A 20,657-nucleotide genomic window follows, 5' to 3' on the forward strand; every position below is an offset into this window, starting at 1 on the left:
TCAATAGCAAAAGTTACCAACATGTACATAGCAGATTTATTGCCACATGTAATAGCAATAAAACATACTTTGGACTAAAAACACTTAAAACAATGCATGTTGTACTGATTTTTAAAACCCTGGACAAACTAAAACTTTAAAAGCAATATAATTCCTGCCTCAAACTCAGTTCTACTAATTAACATTACCGGTCTTTATAACACAATGCAGTGTTTATCAGGTATTGTGTAAGTTATTCATACCCGTTGGTCGATTAAATCATTGGTGTATTTGTTTGTTAGGCCAGACAAAACTTTTTAATGGGTAATTATCTGTTAGCATCGGTTATTTTCATTAAGAAATTGTAACAAAACTGGTATGTCAGAAGTATAAGTATTTACCGACGTTGATGTTTTTACCAAAAAGCAAAATAAATGACATCCATATCTTCAGTATTTCGGTACTCGAAAATACGCCCGTTTTTAAACCGTTACTGAATATATGTACTCCGGACTCAAAAATAAGCCGGTCTTGATAATAAGCCACCAAATCCTTACGAAAATTTAAAATAAGCCACAGCTTATTTTCAGGAATTAAGGGTATGTGACTAAGAAACATCAAAATCATACAGGGTCATGGTGAATGTTCTTTATACACGACAGCTTGTTTTTCATGAAAAAACATACATCTCCCACCACTTACCACGCAGATATTGTTTTTCATGAAAAATATACGTCTCCCCTCACCTACCACTTAGACATAGTTTTTCATGAAAAACATACATACCCCACCACTTACCACGCAGACATTGTTTTTCATGAAAAACATACATCTCCCACAACTTACCATGCAAACATTGTTTTTCATGAAAAGCATACGTCTCCCACCACCTTCCATGCAGGAATTGTAATGAAGTGCTATAAATTGTCCTACAAATTAAGGGCCATAACTTCAGTGAAAATCACTGAATCAAAATATTCCAATGATAACTCTGTTGAAAATCACTGAACAGGAACAATGCCAATCTTATTTTCTCCACACTTGCTAATAACAGCTAATCAGACTGTAACAGTTGACAATTTGCACAGCGTCAAAACAATTTGAACTAGAATGTGTCTGTAGGACACAGGGTGTGCCCCCCACTGGTACATTTGTCACAAACAAGAGCGCCGCCAAGCGGGGCAATATACGCCCGAAGGCTTACATCATAGGATGGGAGCAAAATTTTAAGAACTTGACTGTTGTAGCCCCAAAGGACTGGAACAACAAAAGGAAAACTTCAAAAAAACAAATCTAAGTCCACAAAAAAAAATATTCAAAGTCTACAAAAAAATCCTTATCAGGTACAGGTATGTAAAAATACACCTTAAAATTGGAGGTACCATCCATGTTGTACCACAGAAAAGTGGTCTCGGTTTTTCTCTACGGCCAATAATAAAAAAGTTTCAAAACAAGTGAATGAAGTATTGCCATGCAATACAAAGTCCCCTACTGGAAGGCACCTAATTTTCTCTACTGCAGTATAACATAATGAACTGATATCTGTCAATGATGTATTAATGGATCGCGATAATTTTATTTTAACGGTACTTGGTAAAATCCAAAAACAGGTAAAGCAGGTGTATTTTCTGATACGTGGTGTTAATTTTTGTATTGTAGTATTCTTAACTGTTGGCACGATGCGTCATTCCATAACAGATTTGTAGTCAAGTGGATAGTATGTTGGATCTCTATTCTTTTTATGTTTGTATGGTGTAGGTTCGAGTCCTTCTTTCTTAAAATGATTTTACTAATTCTATTAATGCAGGTCTTTTTTATATAATATTTTGTATTTATTATTTCTTTCATTTTTGCAAGAGTTTTCTCTATTCATTTTGCAATTTTAATAGATTTAATATCGATTCTAATATGATATCCTCTGAAAAATATCAAAATGTACTTAGTATAAGTGCACGAGGAAATCATGATACAAATAGTTTTACCTGTATTCTTCTCCAGGTAAAACATGTTAGAAAATTATAAAAAAAAAGTAGTTCGTCCTGTATTCGAACCAGCACCGTAAGCTTACAAATCGTACGTGTTAACCACTAGACTACGCCGCTTCTTACATGGGATATTTGCGATATAAGATATTTGTCATGTAATGTGTCCACCTGATTCCCTATTTCATTGTTATAGGTTGATCCGATATTAGTAAATAAAGGCCACAGTTATCGCGTTTTGTTAATATAAACAATATTGTACTACATATACAATATGTTATAACAACACACTTGGATTAAAATGTGCATATATAAAAACCCACAGTTGTTTTCATATTGAATTCTTTTGGCTGATTATAAAAATGTTATCATGTAAGTTATTTATAGTAACAACAAAGGGAAATAAATCTTTAACAAGAGTGCAAGAATGTCACAATATACGCCCGTCACAGCAAATTTCTTTACTCTAGCACCTGTATTTGCAAATGGAATTTTAACTTTGTGGTTGTTTAGTAATAACTAAGTGTTTTGTTTTTCTAAGTCCACAAAAAAACTCCTTACCAGGTAGAGATACCTTAAAATACACCTAAAATTGGAAAGTAACATCTATGTTGTACCACAGAAAAGTGGTCTTGGTTTTTCCCTACGGTCAATTATAAAAAAGTTACAATATAAGTTATTTATAGTAACAACTAAGGGAAGTTAATCTTAAAAAAAAAAAAAAAAAAAAATCAAAAAAAAAATTGTAAGTCCTCACAAAAATCTAGTAGAGACTGGTCAAAATACACCTCAAAATTGGATGTAGCATGCATATTGTACTACAGAAAAGTGGTCTCGATTTTTCCCTATGACTAGTAATGAAAAAGTTACAATATAAGCTATTTATAGTAACAACAAAGGAAAGTAATTCGAAAAAAGGGAACTGCGCATGACACTTCGTCTCATGATGGTGTATAATTGTGTTAAGTTACATCAAAATCCCTCCATGCATGAAGAAGAAATGCTTCGGACAAAGTCATTCTTGTATCTGACCTTTGGCCTCTAAGTGTGACCTTGACCTTAGACCTAGGGACCTGGTTCTTGTGCATGACACTACGTCTCGTGGTGGTGAACATTTGTGCCAAGTTATATCAAAATCCCTCTATGCATGAAGAAGACATGCTCCTGACAAGGTTTTCATTCTTGTATCCTTTGACCTCTAAGTGTGACCTTGACCTTAGACCTAGAGACCTGGTTCTTGTGCATGACACTCCGCCTCATGGTGGTAAACATTTGTGCCAAGTTATATCAAAATCCCTCTATGCATGAAGAAGAAATGCTCCGGACAAAGTTTTCATTCTTGTATCCTTTGACCTCTAAGTGTGACCTTGACCTTAGACCTAGGGACCTGGTTCTTGCACATGACACTCCTTCTCATGATGATGAACAATTGTGCCAACTTTCATCAAAATCCTTCTATGCATGAAGAAGATATGCTCCGGACAAAGTCATTCTTGAATTTGACCTTTGACCTCTAAGTGTGACCTTGACCTTAGACCTAGGGACCTGGTTCTTGCGCATGACACTCCGTCTCATGATGGTGAACAACTGTGCCAAGTTTCATCAAAATCCCTTCATGCATGTAGAAGATATGCTCCAGACAAGGTCTGTGGACGCCGCCCGCCCACCCACCCGCCCGCCAGGGGCATTCCCATAATACGTCCCGTTTTTCAAACGGGCGTATAAAAAAAGTCCACAAGAAACTCTTTACCAGGTAGAGGTAGGTCAAAATACACCTAAAAATTGGATGTAACATGCATGCTGTACCACAGAAAAGTGGTCTCGATTTTTCTCTACCGGCAGTTATAAAAAAGTTACAATAAAATCTATTTACAGTAATAACAAAGGGACTTAATTCTAAAAACAAGGGTGCCTCATGGTGGTGAACATTTGGTCCAAGTTACATCAAAATCCCTGCATGAAGAAGAAATGTTCCGTACAAAGTCATTCTTGAATTTGACCTTTGACCTCTAAATATCACCTTGACCTTAGACCTAGGGACCTGGTTCTTGCGCATGACATGTTGTCTCATCCAGGGGAATATTTGTGCCAACTGATATCTAAATCCTGCTTTGCATGACAAAGTTATAGACCGGACAGGAAAAAAATCCTCTTGACCTTTGATCTCAAAGTGTGACCTTGACCTTTAAGCTAGGATACTGGGTGTTGCGCATGACATGTCGTCTCATCATGGGAAACATTTGTGCCAAGTAATATTAAAATCCCTTCATGGATGGCAGAGTTATGGACAGGACAAGAAAAAAACTCTGTTGACCTTTGACACCCAACTGTGACCTTGACCTTTGAGCTAGGGGTCCGGGATTTGCGCATGACATGCCGTCTCATCATGGGGAACACTTGTGCTAAGTGATATTAAAATCCCTTAATGAATGTCAGAGTTATGGACCGGACATGAAACAGACCCTGTTCATGCTATGTTAACATTTGACTGCTAAGTGTGACCTTTACCTTTGAGCTAGGGGTCTGAAAGTTGTGCAAGACACATTGTCTTATTATGAGGTACATTTGTGCCAAGTAATATTAAAATCCCTTCATAGATGGGAGAGTTATGGTCCGGACAGGAAAAAAGCCTTGTTGACCTTTGACCTCCAATTGTGACCTTGACCTTTAAGCTAGGGGTCCAGGTTTTGTGCATGACATGTCGTCTCCTCATGGGGAACATTTGTGCCAAGTAATATTAAAATCTCTTCATGGATGGGAGAGTTATGGACCGGACAGGAAAAAAGCCCTGTTGACCTTTGACCTCCAATTGTGACCTTGACCTTTGAGCTAGGGGTCTGGGTTTTGCGCAAGACACGTTGTCTCATCATGGGGAACATTTGTGCCAAGTTATATTAAAATCCCTTCATGGATGACAGAGTTATGGACCGGACACGAAATTGCGGACGGACGGACGGACGGACAGACGGACGGACGGAATGGCGGAAAAGTGCATTCCTATAGTCCCCGAAACTGGTTTTCAACCAGTAGGGGACTAATAAGCTATTTATAGTAACATAAAAGGGAAGTAATATAAAAAAATTTTTTATTGTAAGTGTCGCGAAATTGGTCCTTTCGCGCTTTAAGTGCATTTCGATAAATTGTATTAACATACAGTGGTCTATGTAAAAGTCAGAGGCATGTCCGTATGCAAGTGACGTCATACGGCCATATAAATACACACTGCGCATCCAGTTTGGGCAGATCGTCTTGGGAGCTCAAAGAGTGCACATCGAAGAGAAACTGGAGAAATAATTTATAATAAATAAGCCATAATTATAACTGGGACTTTGGTATTAAATAATTTAGGTGAGGCACCCTCATATTTGCAGCTTCGGCTCATCCTTGCTGGGTCCTCTTGATAGCTATATTATTTTAGTGGTCCGGGTCGCAGTATAAGCTGATGGTTTAAGGTTATAGTGCTGAACCTTGGTAGGTCTGAGACAAGGTTTAAAACATAGTTTGAGACAAGGGTTAAAACAGTGGTTTAAGACAAAATTGTTAGGTGTTTGAGACATTTGGTTTGAAATAGTGTTAAGGTTTGGACCTAGGTGGTTGTGGAAAGGTCAGTCCCTCATCCTTGCAGCGTATGCTCATACTTGTGGGGTTTCCAATCCATATACTCATTCTAGGTCGAGTGGTTCATGACAGAGTGTTGAAACGTACGGTTTGAAACAGCTGGTTAAAGGTCATAAATTTAAGTTGTTGGAAACCAGCTTGTGTACAATAAGGACCGCATAGTAAATTGATTATCTGCTTGATTTTTAGTTAATTTATGTTTCAAACAATCATTTACAAATCATTGGTCAAACCAATCAGAAGCAAGGCAGCTTAAGTAAAATTCATTATACAAGTTTTATACCAATCAAAAGCAGACAGCTTAAGGAAAATTATATATATAAACAGTTTAATAGTTAGTTACGCTCGGTACACGTGACAGAAGTACAAACAAGAGTGCCAGAATGTCACAATATACGCCCGTCACAGCAAATTTCTTTACTCTAGCACCTGTATTTGCAAATGGAATTTTAACTTTGTGGTTGTTTAGTAATCATTGTAAGTCATTTGTTTTTCTAAGTCCAAAAAAAACTCCTTACCAGGTAGAGATACCTTAAAATACACCTAAAATTTGAAAGTAACATCTATGTTGTACCACAGAAAAGTGGTCTTGTTTTTTCCCTACGGTCAATTATAAAAAAGTTACAATATAAGTTATTTATAGTAACAACTAAGGGAAGTTAATCTTAAAAAAAAAAAAAAAAAATCCCAACAAAATTTGTAAGTCCACACAAAAATCTTTACCAGGTAGAGATTGGTCAAAATACACCTCAGAATTGGATGTAGCATGCATGTTGTACTACAGAAAATTGGTCTCGATTTTTCCCTACGACTAGTAATGAAAAAGTTACAATATAAGCTATTTATAGTAACAACAAAGGGAAGTAATTCTAAAGAAGGGAACTGCGCATGACACTTCGTCTCATGATGGTGTATAATTGTGTCAAGTTACATCAAAATCCCTCCATGCATGAAGAAGAAATGCTTCGGACAAAGTCATTCTTGTATCTGACCTTTGGCCTCTAAGTGTGACCTTGACCTTTGACCTAGGGACCTGGTTCTTGCGCATGACACTCCGCCTCATGGTGGTGAACATTTGTGCAAAGTTATATCAAAATCCCTCTATGCATGAAGAAGAAATGCTTCGGACAAGGTTTTCATTCTTGTATCCTTTGACCTCTAAGTGTTACCTTGACCTTAGACCTAGGGACCTGGTTCTTGCGCATGACACTCCGCCTCGTGGTGGTGAACATTTGTGCCAAGTTATATCAAAATCCCTCCATGCATGAAGAAGATATGCTCCGGACAAAGTTTTCTTTCTTGTATCCTTTGACCTCCAAGTGTGACCTTGACCTTAGACCTAGGGACCTGGTTCTTGCGCATGACAATCTGTCTCATGATGATGAACAATTGTGCCAACTTTCATCAAAATCCCTCCATGCATGAAGAAGATATGCTCCGGACAAAGTCATTCTTGAATTTGACCTTTGACCTCTAAGTGTGACCTTGACCTTAGACCTAGGGACCTGGTTTTTGCGCACGACACTTCGTCTCATGATGGTGAACAACTGTGCCAAGTTTCATCAAAATCCCTTCATGCATGTAGAAGATATGCTCCGGACAGTCTGTGGACGCCGCCCACCCACCTGCCCGCCCGCCCGCCAGGGGCGTTCCCATAATACGTCCCGTTTTTCAAACGGGCGTATAAAAAGAGATCTGCCAAATAACAAGAGCTGTCCGTAAGACAGCCAAGCTCGACTATTCGAAATATTGTCACAGAAGCAGGAAATTATTACCTAAAATGTTAAATATCAAAAGAGTTTTAAGTTCGAAAGGGGACATAATTTGACCAAAATACATATCAGAGTTATGGGACTTGGTGCTATCAACTAGTTTTATAACCCCGAAGAAACATATTAAGTTTCAATTCAATATCTGCATTAGTTTTGGGGATAGTAACTTGCATGTAAAACTTTAACCAGAATTTTCTAAGTCCAAAAGGGGGCATAATTTGCTCAAAATACATGTTAAGAGTTTGGAACTTGACCCAGTGAGGTTGGTAATTGACCTAGAAAAAGAATAAATAAGTTTCAAAGCTATATGCCTTTTGGTAATAGCTGTATGTACTTGCACGCAAAACTTAACCAGGATTTTCTAAGTCCAAAAGGGGCATAATTTGCCCAAAATACATGTCAGAGTTATAGGACTTGGTGCTATCAACTAGTTTTATAACCCCGAAGACACATGTGAAGTTTCAATTTAATATCTGTAGTAGTTTTGGAGATAGTTACTTGCATGTAAAACTTTAACCAGGATTTTCTAAGTCCAAAAGGGGGCATAATTTGGCCAAAATACATGTCAGAGTTATGGGACTTGACCCAGTGAGGTAGGTAATTGATCTAGAAAAAGAAAAAATAAGTTTCAAATCTATATGCCTTTTAGTAATAGCTGTATGTAATTGCACGCAAAAACTTTAACCAGAATTTTCTAAGTCAAAAAGGGGGCATAATTTGACCAAAATAAAGGTCAGAGTTATGGGACTTGGTGCTATCAACTAGTTTTATAACCCCGAAGACACATGTGAAGTTTCAATTCAATATCTGCATTAGTTTTGGAGATAGTAACTTGCATGTAAAACTTTAACCAGAATTTTCTAAGTCCAAAAGGGGGCATAATTTGGCCAAAATACATGTCAGAGTTATGGGACTTGACCCAGTGAGGTTGGTAATTGATCTAGAAAAAGAAAAAATAAGTTTTAAATCTATATGCCTTTTAGTAATAGCTGTATGTACTTGCACGCAAAACTTTAACCAGAATTTTCTAAGTCCAAAAGGGGGCATAATTTGGCCAAAATGAAGGTCAGAGTTATGGGACTTGGTGCTATCAACTAGTTTTATAACCCCGAAGACACATGTGAAGTTTCAATTCAATATCTGCATTAGTTTTGGAGATAGTAACTTGCATGTAAAACTTTAACCAGAATTTTCTAAGTCCAAAAGGGGGCATAATTTGCTCAAAATACATGTTAGAGTTATGGAACTTGACCCAGTGAGGTTGGTAATTGACCTAGAAAAAGAATAAATAAGTTTCAAAGCTATATGCCTTTAAATGATAGCTGTATGTACTTGCATGCAAAAACTTAACCAAGGTGTGACGCCAACGCCGATGCCGACGCCAGGGTGAGTAGAATAGCTAGACTATTCTTCGAATAGTCGAGCTAAAAACAAGAACACTGCAATGCATAGCAATATACACAAAGCAAAGTCATATATGACCTTTGACCCCTAAGTGTGACCTTGACCTTGAAGCAAGTCATCCGGAACATGCGCTCTGCACGTCGTCTTGGTGTGGTGAACATTTGTGTCAAGTTTCTTTGAAATCCTTCAAGGGGTTCAAGAGTTACAGAGCGGACACGAAACAAACTGATATGACTTTTGACTCCTAAGTGTGACCTTGACCTTGAAGCGAGACATCCAAAACATGCGCTCTGCACATCGTCTCGGTGTGGTGAACATTTGTGTAAAGTTTCCTTGAAATCCTTCAAGGGGTTCAAGAGTTACAGAGCGGACACGAAATTGCTAACAGACAGACGGACGGACAGACGGACACCAGCATCATAACATAATACGTCCCTTCGGGCGTATAATATGGGGAAATAATTAAAATGTTTACAGTCTTAATGGAGTATAGCATTTTATGAAATGGACTCATTATTCTAGGCCATATACTTTTTTGAGCTATGAGCATCACAAACAAAAAATCCACTATTTTGGCTATTTCAAGGGCCATAACTCTGTAATAAATGCCAAGATTCTCTGGAAGAATGCCAAGTGTGCAAGGACACATCATGATAAAGACTCAAGCAAGGTTTCATGAATTTACATCAAATACTTTTTGAGCGAGGCACATAATACGGTGAAAATGTGCAATTTTTTACTATTTCAGGGGCCATAACTTTAAAAATAGGGGGCGGAGCCAGCCAAAAAATAAGAGGTGTGCAAGTTCATATCATGATAAAGACTTATGCAAGTTTTCAACCATTTATATTAAATACATTTTGAGCTAGGTACATCACAAGGTGAAAATGTGCATTTCTGACTATTTCAGGGGCCATAACTCTAAAATTTGGGGGCAGACCAAAATGAAAAATAGGAGGTGCGCAAGTTCATATCATGATTACCGTATTTTCCCGTATTAACGCCCCCGGGGGCATTACATTTTCCAAAGAGGGGGCGTTTATTTGAGGTAAAAAGATAAAAAATGAAAATTTTTACAAAACTTAAAAACATCGTTCAAACTAGCTGTAAAGTGTTTCTGTGTTGTTTAATCCCCCCAAAACGTAATTATTTGGCATCCAATTTAATGCAGTGTGTCTTTTATGCATTTAAATACGGTACCTCGTGTATTCCATGTCTGGCTTTTTGACACGCTCGCGACACTACACATTACGTCATGACCCAAACAGCTGTGTACTCCGATAACATTTTCCTTAGTACTTGCGGGTAGCTAATTGCGCAATACACAATGTCAATGGTTTGACACGCTGCTGTGCCTGCTTTTAAATTAAAAGTTCTTAAAACTGCCGAAGAAAAGGGTATATCGTCAACACATTGCTGCAAGTTTGTTTAAAGTCGGCAGGAAGCGTGTGCGCGAGTGGTATAAAAACAAATCAAAAATGTATTTACCGTTTAATTTTCTGTTACGTACCGTACTTAGTACAAATGTTTTTGACTTACGGTACATGGACTGTTTAAAAGTGTGTTTAATTTTTAATACATTGGACTTTAGTACTGTAAATTACTTATTATGTGGACTTATAAAAATGAGGTAGGTGATTTTTTCCCGTTCTTGTTGACTTTTTTCCCCTCCAAAATGGGTGGGGGGCGTTAAATAGAGGGGGGGCCTTAATTCGGGAAAATACGGTAAGATTCATGCAAGGTTTCATGAATCTATATCAAATACTTTTTGAGCTAGGCTTGTCACAAGGTGAAAATGTGCATTTTTGACTATTTCAGGGGCCTTAACTCTGAAAATAGGGGGCAGAGCCTGACAAAAAATAGGAGGTGCACAAGTTCATAATTATCATGATAAAGACTCATGCAAGGTTTCATCAATTTATATCAAATACATTTTGAGCTAGGTGCGTCACAAGGTGAAAATGTGCATTTTTGACTATTTCAGGGGTCATAACTCAGAAAATAGGGGGCGGAGCCAGACGAAAAATAGGAGGTGCACAAGTTCATATCATGATTAAGACTCATGCAAGGTTTCATGAATCTATATCAAATACTTTTTGAGCTAGGCATGTCACAAGGTGAAAATGTGCATTTTTGACTATTTCAGGGGCCATAACTCTGAAAATAGGGGGCGGGGCTAGACGAAAAATAGGAGGTGCGCAAGTTCATACCATGATAAAGACTCATGCAAGGTTTCATGAATCTATATCAAATACTTTTGAGCTAGGCGTGTCACAAGGTGAAAATGTGCATTTTTGACTATTTCAGGGGCCATAACTCTGAAAATAGGGGGCGGTGCCAGACGAAAAATAGGAGGTGCACAAGTTCATATCATGATAAAGACTCATGCAAGGTTTCATCAATTTATATCAAATACTTTTTGAGCTAGGCACGTCACGAACTTCAGACAGACGGACGGATGCACGGACGGACGCACGGATAAGACCAAATCTATATGCCCCCACCACTAATGGGGGGGGGCACAAAAAGTGAATGAATTATTGCCATGCAATACAAAGTCCCCTACTGGAAGGCACCTTATTTTCTCTACTGTTATTTATAGTAACACCAAAGGGAAGTTAATTCTAAAAAAAAAACTTCGATATAATATAAGCCCACACAAAACTCACGACCAGGTGGAGATAGGTCAAAATACACCTAAAAATTGGATGTAACATGCATGTTGTACTACAGGACAGTGGTCTCGATTTTTCCCTACGGCCAGTAATAAGAAAGTTTCAACATAAGCTATTTATAGTAACAACAAAGGGAAGTAATTCTAACAAGAGGGCCAAGATGGCCCTAGGTCGCTCACCTAAGAAACACTCCATAACAGTGTAAAACATGTTTGACCTAGTGATTTCATGGAAACAAATATTCTGACCAATTTTCATTAAGATTGGACCAAAAAATTGGTCTCTTGCGATAAAACAAGCATTTTCTTAGATATGACCTAGTTTTTGACCCTAGATGACCCATGTTCAAACTCGACCTAGATTTTATCAAGGCAATCATTCTGACCAAAATTCATGAAGATCAACTGAAAAATACAGCCTCTATCACATACAGAAGTTTTTTCTTTGATTTGACCAAGTGACCTAGTTTTTGACCTCAGATAACCCATATTCAAATTCGACTTAGATTTCATTAAGGCAATCAACCTGACCAAATTTCATAAATATCAACTGAAAAAAACAGTCTCTATCGCATACACAAGATTTTTCTTTAATTTGACCTAGTGACCTAGTTTTTGACCTAAGATAACCCATATTCAAAACCGACCTAGTTTTCATCAAGGCAATCACTCTGACCAAATTTCATGAAGATCAATTGAAAAATACATCCTCTATTGAATACACAATGTTTTTCTTCGATTTGACCTAGTGACCTTGTTTTTGACCCCAGATGACCCAATTTCGAAATCAGCCTAGATTTTATCAAGGTAATCATTCTGGCTAAATTTCATGAAGATCAGTTGAAAAATACAGCCTCTATTGCATACACAAGGTTTTTCTTTGATTTGACCTAGTGACCTAGTTTTTGACCCCAGATGACCCATTTTCGAGCTTGGTCTAAATTTCATCAAGGCAATCATTCTGATCAAAATTCATGAAGATCAATTGAAAAATACAGCCTCTATCGCATACACAAGGTTTTTACGCGATATGACCTAGTGACCTAGTTTTTGACCCCAGATGACCCATTTTCGAACTCTGCCTAGATTTCATCAAGGTAATCATTCTGACCAAAATTCATGAAGATCAATTGAAAAATACTGCCTCTATTGCATACACAAGGTTTTTCTTTGATTTGACCTAGTGACCTAGTTTTTAACCCGAGATGACCCATTTTCAAACTCGGCCTAGATTTCATCAAGGCAATCATTCTGACCAAAATTCATGAAGATAAATTGAAAAATACAGCCTCTATCGCAAACACAAGGTTTTTCTTTGATTTGACCTAGTGACCTAGTTTTTGACCCGAGATGACCCATTTTCGAACTCGGCCTAGATTTCATCAAGGTTATCATTCTGACCAATATTCATGAAGAAGAATTGAAAAATACAGCCTCTATCACATACACAAGGTTTTTCTTTGATTTGACCTAGTGACCTAGTTTTTGACCCGAGATGACCCATTTTCGAACTCAGCTTAGATTTCATCAAGGTTATCATTCTGACCAATATTCATGAAGATTAATTGAAAAATACCACCTCTATCGCATACACAAGATTTTTCTTTGATTTGACCTAGTGACCTAGTTTTTGACCCGAGATGACCCATTTTCGAACTCGGCCTAGATTTCATCAAAGTTATCATTCTGACCAATATTCATGAAGATTAAATAAAAAATACAGCCTCTATCGCATACACAAGGTTTTTCTTTGATTTGACCTAGTGACCTAGTTTTTGACTCGAGATGACCCATTTTCGAACTCGGCCTAGATTTCATCAAGGTTATCATTCTGACCAATATTCATGAAGATTAATTGAAAAATACAGCCTCTATCGCATACACAAGCTAAATGTTGACAGACGACGGACGACAGACGACAGACGACGGACGACGGACGCCGGACATCGAGCGATCAGAAAAACTCACCTGAGCATTGCTCAGGTGAGCTAAAAACAAGGGTGTCTCATGGTGGTGAACAAGTTACACCAAGATCCCTCCATGCATGAAGAAGAAATGTTCCAGTCAGTCATTCTTGAATTTGACCTTTGACCTCTAAGTGTGACCTTGACCTTAGACCTAGTGACCTGCTTCTTGCGCATGACAATCCGTCTCATGGTGGTAAACATTTGTGCCAAGTTACATCAAAATCCCTCCATGCATGAAGAAGAAATGCTCCAGACAAAGTCATTCTTGTATCTGACCTTTGGCCTCTAAGTGTGACCTTGACCTTAGACCTAGGGACCTGGTTCTTGCGCATGACACACCGTCTCATGGTGGTGAACATATTAAAATCCCTTTAAGGATTGCTGAGTTACAGACTGGACAGGAAAAAAGCCCTTTTGGCATTTGACTTCCAAGTGTGACCTTGACCTTTCAGCTAAGGGCCTGGGTTTTGCGCATGACATGTTGTCTCATCCAGGGGAATATTTGTGCCAACTAATATTTAAATCCTGTTTTGCATGACAAAGTTATAGAAAAGACAGGAAAACAAGAGCTGTCGGAGGACAGCAACGCTCGACTATTCAACAGCCTTGTCAATTAAATGAATACAAGTCGAAAAAGGGGCATAATTTTGTAAAAATAGGAAAAACGGTTATGGAACCTTCACAGTGCTTATCAGCTCATGACAGTGAACAAGTGTGTGAAGTTTCAATCCTTTCCCATTAGTGGATACTGAAATACCAGCTTACATACAAAAACTTAAAACCAAAAACTGCTAAGTCGAAAAAGGGGCATAATTTTTTTAAAATGTAGAGTAGAGTTATGGGACCTACACAGTGCATGTCAGATCATGACAGTGAACAAGTGTGTAAAGTTTCAGTCCATTCCCATTAGCGGATACTGAGATACCAGCTTACATACAAAAACTTAACCAAAAACTGTTAAGTCGAAAAAGGGGCATAATTTTGAAAAAATGCAAAGTAGAGTTATGGGACCTGCACAGTGCATGTAATATCATGACAGTGAACAAGTGTGTGAAGTTTCAATCCATTCCCATCAGTGAGAACTGAGATACCAGCTTACATACAAAAACTTAACCAAGAATTTCTAAGTCGAAAAAGGGGCATAAATTTAAAAAATGCAAAATAGAGTTATGGAACCTGTGCAATGTAGGTCAGTTTATGACAGTGAATAAGTGTGTGAAGTTTCAATCCATTCCCACAAGTGGTTGCTGAGATACCAGCTTACATACAAACCCTTAACCAAGAATTTCTAAGTCGAAAAAGGGGCATAATTTTGTAAAAAAGCAAAATAAGAGTTATGGAACCTGTGCAATTTAGATCAGTTTATCACTGTGAATAAGTGTTTGAAGTTTTAATCCATTCCCTCAAGTGGTTACTGAGATACCAGCTTACATACAAAACATTAACCAAGAATTTCTAAGTCGAAAAAGGGGCATAATTTTGTAAACAAGAGGGTCATGATGACCCTGGATCACTCACCTGAGTAATATGAGCTACATGTTTCAAAGATCAAACTGATGATAAAATATTAAGAAAGTCAGTAGGTCACATTCATGGTCAATGATATTCAGTTTTACGATTGGTGTGCAAAACTGTGTATGTCATCAAAATTTCAAGGCTGCATCTTAAAAAACAAGAAAGTAGGTCAGTAGGTCAAGGTCAAAGTCAAGTGACATCATATTACTTGGGTTCATCAGGTAATTATTATTAAACAGTCTTGGAAATAGGATCAAATGATTTTTTAAGTATTTTTCCTATATAACTCACATAGTAACTAAGTAACTCCAGGGTGGGGCTTCTTTTAACCCCAGGGGCATAATTTGAAAAATTTTGGTAGAGGACTAATAGACAATGCACCATACCAAATATCAAAAGCATAGGTTGTATGGTTTCAGACAAGAAGAATTTTAAAGTTTTTTCCCTATATAAGTCTATATAAAACTTTGGACCCCCAGGGCAGGGCCTCTTTTCACCCTAGGGGTATAATTTTAATAATTTGGTTGAGGACCATAAGACAATGCTACAAACCAAATATCAAAGGTCTAAGTGTTGTGGTTTCAGACAAGAAGATTTTTAAACTTTTTTTCATATATGTCTATGTAAAACTTGAGACCCCGGGGGCGGGGCCATATTTGACCCTAGAGGGATAATTTGAACAATCTTGGTAGAGGACCACTAGATGATGCTACATACCAAATATCAAAGCCCTAGGCTGTGTGGTTTTGTACAAGAAGATTTTCAAAGTTTTCCCTATATAAGTCTATATAAACCATGTGACCCCCGGGCGGGGCCATATTTGACCCTAGGGGTATAATTTGAACAATTTTGGTAGAGGACCACCAGAAGATGCTACATACCAAATATCAAATCCCTAGGCTGTGTGGTTTTGTACAAGAAGATTTTCAAAGTTTTCCCTATAAAAGTCTTTATAAACGATGTGAGCCCTGGGGCGGGGCCATATTTGACCCTAGGGGGATAATTTGAATTATTTTGGTAGAGGACCACCAGATGATGCTACACACCAGATATCAAAGCCCTAGGCCCTGTGGTTTTGGACAAGAAGATTTTAAAAGTTTTTCCTTTCGGTTGCCATGGCAACCAGAGTTCTGCATGGAATTAAATTCTTTGAACAATTTTGAAAGGGGGCCACCCAAGGATCATTCCTGTGAAGTTTGGTGTAATTCTGCCCAGTGGTTTTCAAGAAGAAGATTTTTTTAGAAAATGTTGACGGACACACGATGCACACCGCACGACGGACATTGAGCGGTCACAATAGCTCACCATGAGCCTTTGGCTCAGGTGAGCTAAAAAGCAAAACAGGGTTATGGAACCTGTGCAATGTAGGTCAGTTTATTACAGTGAATAAGTGTGTGAAGTTTCAATCCATTCCCACAAGTGGTTACTGAGATACCAGCTTACATACAAAACATAAACCAAGAATTTCTAAGTCGAAAAAGGGGCATAATTTTGTAAAAAAGCAAAATAGAGTTATGGAACCTGTGCAATGTAGGTCAGTTTATGACAGTGAATAAGTGTGTGAAGTTTCAATCCATTCCCACAAGTGGTTACTGAGATACCAGCTTACATACAAAACATAAACCAAATCGGGACGCGGATGCATGGGTGAGTCCATTGACCTTTGATCTCCAAGTGTGACCTTAACATTTAAGCTAGAGTTTTGAATGTTGTGCATGACACGTCATCTAATTATGGGAAACATTTATGCCAAGTAATATTGTAATACCTTTATGCATGACAGAGTTATGGACCAGACAGGAAAAACAAGTGAATGAAGTATTGCCATACAATACAAAGTCCCCTACTGGAAGGAACCTAATTTTCTCTACTGCAGTATAACATAATGAACTGATATCTGTCAATAATGTATAAATAATATTTTACTATATATACAATATATTTTAACAAAACACTTGGATTAAAATTTGTATATATAAAAACCTATAGTTGTTTCATATAGTATTTTTTGGCCAAAGTTATTTATAGTAAAAAAAAAAAGTTCTATATAAGTCCACACAAAACTCTTTACCAGGTAGAGATAGGTCAAAATACACCTAAAAACTGGATGTAACATGCATGTTGTACCACAGAAAACAGGTCTCTATTTTTCCCTACGGCCTGTAATAAATAAGTTACAATATAAGCTTATTATAGTAAAACAAAGGGACATAATTCTAAAAACAAGAGGGCCATAATGGCCCTATATCGCTCACCTGTTATCACTGCACTTAAGGACAAGAAAGTCAAATAATCATAATCAAGATCAATCAAAAGAAATTAAAAGTAAATCTTAAGTCCTCAGAAAAAATATCTAAGTCCAAAGGACAGGAACAACAAAGGGAAGAAATTTAACCAAAAAGAAAAAAAAAATTCTTACAAGGTACAGATATGTCAAAATACACCTAAAAATTGGAGGTACCATCCATGTTGTACCACAGAAAAATGGTCTCGGTTTTTCAATATGGCCAATAATAAAAAAGTTACTAAATAAGCTATTTATAGTAACATAAAAGGGAAGTAAAAACTAGAAATGTGTTCATGGGACACTGATGCCCCCACTTAATGACAATGGACACAAATTTTTTCCTAGGTCAGGGGTCATAACTCCTACAATACTGAATGAATCTGGACACGAAACCCCAGGTGCACAACTGCACATGCTGACCAACATTCCTGTAAACTTTGGTGACTCTAGGTCAAATAATTTTGGAGCTACGCGCGACACAACATTAAAATGACCAATTTTTAACTAAGTCAGGGGCCATAACTCCTACAAGACTGAATGAATCCAGACGCGAAACCCCAGGTGCACAACTGCACATGCATACCAACATTCCTGTAAACTTTGGTGACTCTAGGTCAAATACTTTTGGAGCTACGTGCGACACAACATTAAAATGACCAATTTTTTACTAAGTCAGGGGCCATAACTCCTACACGACTGAATGAATCCGGACACAAAACCCCAGGTGCACAACTACACATGTTGACCAGCATTCCTGTAAAGTTTTGTGACTCTAGGTCAAATACTTTTGGAGCTAGGCGTGACACAACACTAAAATGACCAATTATTACAAAATCAGGGCCCATAACTCATACATGACTGAATGAATCCGGACGCGAAACCCCAGGAGCACAACTACACATGCTGACCAACATTCCTGTAAAGTTTTGTGACTCTACGTCAAATACATTCTCGGAAGGATGGACGGACGGAAGCCATCCGAAACATGCACTCTGCATGTCGTTTCGATGAGGTGAACATTTGTGTCAGGTCTGTTTGAAATCCTTTAAGGGGTTCAAGAGTTACAGTGCAGAAGGGAAATTGCTAACCGACAGACAGACAGATAGACAGACACCGAGGCGATAACATAATACATCCCTTCGGGCGTATAAAAAGGAATCGAGATCTTATGGTGATACAAGTTGTGTGCATGTTTGGTTAAAATCAAATCATAAATGAAGCTGCTATTGTACAGACAAGGTCAAAATAGTTAATTTTGGCCCTTTCAGGGGCCACAACTTTGGAACCCATTATGGGATCTGGCTGGTTCACCAAGATCTTATGGTGACACAAGTTTTGTGCAAGTTTGATTAAATTCAAATCATAAATGAAGCTGCTATTGTGCAGACAAGGTCAAAATAGCTAATTCTGGCTCTATCAGGGGCCATAACTCTGGAACCCATAAAGAAATCTGGCCAACTGAAGAAAGGAACCAAGACCTTGTGGTGATACAAGTTGTGTGCAAGTTTGGTTAAAATCAAATCATAAATGAAGCTGCTATTGTGCAGACAAGGTCAAAATAGCTAATTTTGGCCCTTTCAGGGGCCATAACTCTGGAACCCATTATGGGATCTGGTCGGTTCAAGAAAGGAACCGAGATCTTTTGGTGACACAAGTTTTGTGCAAGCTTGATTATATTCAAATCATAAAGGAACTGCTATTGTGCAGACAATGTCAAAATAACTAATTTTGGCCTTTTCATGGGCCATAACTCTGGAACCCATAATGGGATCTGGCCAGTTCAAGAAAGGAACCAAGATCTTATGCTGATACAAGTTGTGTGCAAGTTTGGTTAAAATAAAATCATAAATGAAACCACTATCGTGCAGACAAGAAATTGTTGACGAACGCACGGACGGACTGACGACGGATGAAGGGTGATCACAAAAGCTCACCTTGTCACTATGTGACAGGTGAACTTACAAGGGTGCCTCATGGTGGTGAACATTTGTGCCAAGTTACATCAAGATCCCTCCATGCATGAAGAAGAAATGCTCCGGACAAAGTCATTCTTGAATTTGGCATTTGACCTCTAAGTGTGACCTTGACCTTAGATCTAGGGACCTGGTTCTTGTGCACAATAATCTGTCTCATGGAAGTGAACATTTAGGCCAAGTTACATAAACATCCCTCCATGCATGAAGAAGAAATGTTCCAGACTAAGTCATTCTTGTATCTGACCTTTGGCCTCTATGTGTGACCTTGACCTTCAACCTAGGGACCAGGTTCCTGCGCATGACACTCCTTCTCAAAGTGGTGAACATTTGCGCCAAGTAATATTCAAAACCTGTTTTGCATGACAAAGTTTTACACCAGACAGGAAAAATGTCCCATTGACCTTTGATCTCCAAGTGTGACCTTGACCTTTAAGCTAGGGTTCTCGGTGTTGCGCATGACATATCGTCTCATCATGGGGAACATTTATGCCAAGTAATATTAAAATCCCTTCACGGATGACAGAGTTCTGGACCGGACAGGAAAAAAACCCTATTGACCTTTGTCCTCCAATTGTGACCTTGACCTTTGAGCCAGAGGTCCGGGTTTTGCGCATGACACATCGTTTCATCATGGGGAACATTTATGCCAAGTAATATTAAAATATCTTCATGGATAGCAGAGTTATTGACCGGACAGGAAAAAAGCCCTGTTCACCTTTGACCTCCAATTATGACCTTGACCTTTGCGCAAAGGGTCCGGGATTTCTGCATGACATGTTGTCTCATCTTGGGGAACATTTGTGCCAAGTGATATTAAAATCCCTTAATGAATGACAGAGTTATGGACCAGACACGAAACAGACCCTGTTCATGCCATGTTAACATCTGACTGCCAAGTGTGACCTAGACCTTTGAGCTAGGGGTCTGAAAGTTGTGCATGACATATCGTCTTATTATGAGGTACATTTGTGCCAGGTAATATCAAAATCCCTTCATGAATGGCAGAGTTATTGACCAGACATGAAACAGACCCTGTTCATGTCATGTAAACATTTGACTGCCAAGTGTGACTTTGACCTTTGAGCTAGCGGTCTGAAAGTTCATCTTATTATGAGGTACATTTGTGCCAAGTAGTATTAAAATCCCTTTATGGATGGAAAAAAGCCCTGTTGACCTTTGACCTCCAATGGTGACCTTGACCTATGAGCCAGGGGTCCGGGTTTTGTGCATGACATGTCGTCTCATCATGGGGAACATTTGTGCCAAGTAATATTAAAATCCCTTCATGAATGGCAGAGTTATGGACCGGACATGAAATTGCGGACGGACGGAAAAGCGCATTCCTACAGTCCCTGAAACTGGTTTTTAACCAGTATTTATTTATTTATTTATTAATGGGTGAAAGTTGGAAAAACTGAAAATACTGAAAAAAAAATATCTGGGGGCCTGGGGGCCGATAGGGCCCCCGGTGGGTCCAGGGGTC

General features: G+C 38.3%; 1 protein-coding gene across 5 annotated transcripts in view; it reads right to left on the minus strand.

Moving 5' to 3' along the window:
• LOC123536261 (zinc finger protein 76-like) overlaps positions 1-20,657 on the minus strand; it is a 171,850-nt gene that overhangs the window by 76,369 nt on the left and 74,824 nt on the right. The window lies entirely within an intron of this gene.

The sequence above is a fragment of the Mercenaria mercenaria genome, chromosome 17 (assembly GCF_021730395.1).
Source record: "Mercenaria mercenaria strain notata chromosome 17, MADL_Memer_1, whole genome shotgun sequence".
Classification (NCBI taxonomy): Eukaryota; Metazoa; Mollusca; class Bivalvia; order Venerida; family Veneridae; genus Mercenaria; species Mercenaria mercenaria.